The sequence below is a fragment of the Calliphora vicina genome, chromosome 5 (genome assembly GCF_958450345.1).
Source record: "Calliphora vicina chromosome 5, idCalVici1.1, whole genome shotgun sequence".
NCBI lineage: Eukaryota > Metazoa > Arthropoda > Insecta > Diptera > Calliphoridae > Calliphora > Calliphora vicina.
The window spans coordinates 17698450-17704009 of NC_088784.1; the positions used below are offsets into that span (position 1 = coordinate 17698450).

Genomic DNA, 5560 nt, shown 5'->3' on the forward strand with positions numbered 1-5560 from the left:
TTCCTTTTATACTCCAATATTTGCCTCATTCCTAGTTCCTTTTAGATTCACAAATTCGCTTCAATCTTACCTTAACAATTCCTTTATATATTTTGAAACTAATCATTATATTTTTTACTTTTTTCTTATCTTATCGCTATCTCTAATTACTTGTAGTTTTTATACTACAATTATCCACTTGATTTTATTAGTTTTTTTTTCTATATATTTACTTCTCTTCTGCTGTCATATTTTCTATAATTAATGACTTTTAGTTTGGTTTGAAGACGACACCTCAACAAATATTGAAAAATTAGTTACAAGCAAATAGCGAGCAACAACCTGGATACTTGCATAGGTATGAAAAATTGCAGGCGTGAATAAAATAAGAAAATGAAAAAAAAAAATATGGAAAATATTAAAGAACAGATCATTAAGGAAATAATTTCTTTAGAAATATTATGGACTTAAGGTAATCATCATAAATTATTGTCAAACAAAGTTTATTAGAAGAAGTAAAAAGAAATGCGAGTAGTTTATGAATGATGGTAATGTAATTGGAAGAGAAATTGGAATTGGAATAGAGAGAAACATTTGAACAAAACAAATCGTAGATACATTTAATCTAAGTATAATTTAAAAGAGCAGAAATAATGGTCTAAAATGGTTTATTAAAAAAATCCTTTATAATGCAAATAGTAGACAATTGTCCGCTTTACTCATTCCAGGTAATGCTGTATAGTGTCAATTATCCAGAGAACAGTTCGCAGAACTACTGGAAACCACTAACTAATTTTGTGTAGGCCTGAATAGTTTAGCTGCAGTGTATTTCAGATTAGATACAGCCAAATATAGCATTTCAATTTAATTTTAAAATCTTTAAACAATTTATTAGCTGTTTGTTAAAAAAAAATCTGCATTGGCTGTTATTAAAAACCGTATTTGTTTAATATCGGAAATAGTCGACGGAAAATCCTTATCCTATTAAAACTCATTACTTTTAATTTAAATAATCAATTGAATGATTCGTTTTTTTTGTTTTTTTGGTTCAGCAAACGGAAAAATGTATCGTGCTGTCATTGTTGACAAGTGCGTTTGGGTTCTTTGAAACAAATTAATGAAACATTTATTAATTTCAACAATTTCATTATAAATTTTTTTTTCAATTATTTTGCTTGAACTTTCTGTGAAATAATTGCTGCCGTTTGTATTGATATTTTCATTTCATATCCGTTTCCTATCTCTGATATATTGTATGTTTGTGTATTTGATTTTTATATATTTTAATTAATTAATAACATATTCTTTCTCATTGCAAGCATTGTGTGAGCAGGTATACAAAGGAGGAATTTGTACACAGTTGGAAAATTTCAAAACTACTTTTTCAATAGCCTGAAAACAAATTTTACCCATATGAACCAAATTCCATTGTTTTTATTATTTACAAAAACTAGTCTAAATTTCTTTTTTTTTCATCTTTTTTTACTCGTATTAATTATAGGACACGTAACGTATACTTACTATTGAATTGATGTTTAACATAATATTAAGTATACGCCACCCACTACTTTTCACAACACATGTTGTTCACAATAATTGTGTAGCATACCTTTTGGCGTTAATTTTAAATCCACAACATACGTATGATTAATATGGAATTAATGGTTAATTAAATATTAAGTATGCGTTTAGTAGAATTTTCTTTTAAAAATTACATTATTCACCAATTTTTACTAAATATATGAGGGTATTCATTTCAAAAAAATGGAAAATTACACTATGATTTTTTTACACTTTAAAACAAAAACAAGAACAAAAAAATCAAACAATAATTTGTATTTTTTTGTGGAATTTTGTTTATGTTTTTGTTGTGTAAAAGTTAAAAAATCGGAGTGTAATTTTCCATTTTTTTTAAATGAATATCCTTTATGTAAAATATAATTTCTACTAAAAAATTATTTTATGATACACACATTTTACCTATAGAAACAGTATATTTGATGTACAAATTACATTGTTTACATTATTTACAAAATGTAAAAAATTCAAAATTTCCCGCTCTAATGATAATTTTACCAAAATAAATATAAAATATAGTTTTTTATTAAAAATTATTTAATAAATACAAATTCAACCTCATGTAAACAATGTAAATTAAACACAACATTTGCAGACAACTCAATAAAATTTAATATTTTTTATTAAAAACCAATTTTATGAATAGATTATCAAAAATTAATTGAATTTCTTTAAAAATTACATTGTTTAAATTATTTACAAAATGTAAATAATACAAAATTTCCAGCTCTGATCACAATTATAACTAAATATATATAAAATATAACTTCTATTTTAAAACTGTATTATCATACACAAGTTTTACCTATGTAAACAATGTAATTCCTATACAAATTACATTGTTTATATTATTTACAAAATGTAAACAATTCAAAATTTCCATCCCTGTTTACAATTTTTGCTAAATTTATATAAAATATAACTTCTATTTAAAACTTATTTTAGGTTTCGGACAATTTACCCATGTAAACAATATAATTTCTGTAGAAATTAAAATTTTACATTATTTACAAAATGTAAACAATTCAAAATTTCCATCTCTGATCACAATTTTGTCATAGTTTATATAAAATATAATTCATAATTAAAAATTGTTTTATGATACACATTTTACCTAAGTAAACATTATATTTCCAGTATAAATTACATTGTTTACATTATTTACAAAATGTAAACAAGTCAAAATGTCTAGCTCTAATGACAATTTTACCAAAATAAATTTAAAATATAGTTTTAAATTAAAAATTATTTAAAACATAAAAATTCTACTTCATGTAAACCATGTAAAGTATAAGCAAAATTCGCAGAAAACTTATTAAAATTGAATATATTTTGTTAAAAACCAATTTTATAAATAGAGTATCAAAATTTAGTCGAATATCCTTTAAAAATTACACTGTTTACATTATTTACAAAATGTAAACAACTAAAAATGTCCATCTCTGACAACAATTTTAACTAAATATATGTAAAATAGAGTTCCTAATTTAAAACTGTTTTATGATACACAATTTTACCTATGTAAACAATATATTTCCTCTAAAAATTACAATGTTACACATTTTACAAAATGTAAACAATTAAAAATTTCCAGCCCTGATCACAATTTTAGCAAAATTTACACAAATGTAAGTTCTAATTAAAATTTATTCTAGGATTTACAAATTTTACCCATGTAAACAATATATTTTCTGTAGAAATTACATATTTCATAATATTTACCAAATGTAAACAATTCAATATTTTCAGCTCTGACACCAATTTCTGCCAAATTTATATAAAATATAATTTATAATTAAAAATAGTTTTATTATACACAATTTTACCCATGTAAACAATATATTTCGTGTAGCATTTAAAATTTTACATTATTTATAAAATGTAAACAATTCAAAATTTCCATCCCTGATCACAATTTTAGCAAAATTTTTACAAAAGATAACTTCTAATTAAAATCTATTTAAGGATTCATAAATTTTACCCATGTAAACAATATATTTTAGGTAGAAATTACATATTTTATATATTTACCAAATGTAAACAATTCAACATTTCCAGCTCTGACATCAGTTTCTGCTAAATTAATATAAAATATAAATTATAATTAAAAATTGTTTTACGATACACAATTTTACCCATGTAAACAATATATTTCCAGTAGAAATTACATTGTTTACATATTTACAAAATGTAAACAATTAAAAATTTCCAGCCCTGATCACAATTTTTGCAAAATTTATATAATATAAAACGTCTAATTAAAAATTATTTTAGGATTCACAAATTTTACCCACGTCAACAATATATTTCCTGTAGAAATTACAATTTTACTTTCTTTACAAAATGTAAACAATTTAAAATTTACAGCTCTGATCACAAATTTAACAAAATGTATATAAAATATCACTTCTAATTAAAATTTTTTTTATGATGCACTAATTTTACCCATGTACGAAATGTAAACTAGACAAAATGCAGTATAATGTCAAAAGTTTTCATCACTGTTATCATGTATAAGATAAATTTGTGGAGTTTTATGTGTGTGAAAATGGAAACCTTCAATTTCCAACTGGCTATGTAGCCAGTTGTATTGCCATGGATATGTGTATAATGTTTTCCAGCTGGATATGTGAGTGAATAACTGTGTATTTGAACATGTTGCTCTTGCTGCTGGTTTTTTTTTATCTCGATAATATTTTAAACGTTTATTTTTTTTTTAGTATTTCAAGTGTCATAACCTGCAGGCATATCTGTATACAATATTGTGTTGTTGTTATTTTTTTTTTTAACTTTTTTTATTGAAGTATTTCAATTAAAATTAAGTACTTAAGTGTGTATAAATGGTTTTGGCTTCATTAAGTGGAAAGTGGCTTTTAGCAGGGAAAAAAAAATTGAAATTTTTTTACACAGAAAACTTTTCAGAAAGTGCTGTTGTTGTTTTTTATAACTTTGTAATTGATAAAAATAAAACAGTTTGTAAGTGGAACTGCAAAGATTAATGTCAAGGTGATGTTCAGGGAATAAACAAAAAAACAATGAAATGGACTTTAATTAAAATATAAAGAAAATCATAAATTTAAACAGCAATAAAACAGTTAAAGACTTATTACAAATTCTTTCTGAATGGAATCTAAAAACAAAAATTTTATTTATTTGTTCAACTTTATCATTTAATTACATATAATGAATCTTTATATTAACCTACACAACGTATGATTAATATTGATTTTAAATTGTTTTCTTCTGCTCTCTTTAATCACTCATACTGTCTGCCTTTGATCAAATCATCTTCATTATTTCATTTCTTATAATGATAAAGTTGTTTGCCCTACACTACGTATGATTGATATTGATTTACAATTTTTTTCATCTGCTCTCTTTCTCTCTCCCTTTAGCTAAACAAATAAAATCACTTATATGTCTTGTAAAATGGTTCATGTAAAAAATCTTATTGTTTGTAAAAGTTTTATTTAATTTACCTTATTTTTCTGTTTGCTCTAGTTCAAAACAAAAAAATCACAAAAATCCATTTATATAATTTCCTCTATAGTGACAATAGAGAAGAGGTTTCTGTTTGTCTTTAATAAAAACTCTATCACTATGACAAATAACTGGTTAAAAGCACAAACATAAGAGAAACACCTCAAGGGATTACTAGAAAGAAATGAATAAACAACAGATTAAAAGGAATAATTTTAAGATAACCATTAAGGAATTGAAAAGCAAAACTAGGTAAAATATAAAATAAATTAAAACATATTTAAAAATGTATTATTTACATTTAGTAAAATAAATAAAATGTCTTTCGTTGGTAATTGATTCACTTGAGAACGGCCAGATTGATTTAGACAAATTTTCTGAACAAAAAACTCAAAATATCTAAATTCGCTAATAACTTGGCCAATAAGCGTTTAAACAAGAAAAGGAGCTCGATCTGTGATCACTCATATTTCTGAACAAAAATCGATTTTTTATATAAAAACTCACAATATCTAAAATCGTT

General features: G+C 23.6%; 1 long non-coding RNA gene across 1 annotated transcript; it reads left to right on the forward strand.

Annotated features, from left to right (window-relative positions):
- The first annotated feature begins 229 nt into the window (after positions 1–229).
- On the forward strand, positions 230–1704 carry LOC135960018 (uncharacterized). Its single transcript, XR_010576568.1, has 3 exons — positions 230–337; positions 1032–1232; positions 1299–1704. It is a non-coding gene; the product is annotated as an uncharacterized LOC135960018 (long non-coding RNA).
- The last annotated feature ends 3856 nt before the right edge of the window (positions 1705–5560 follow it).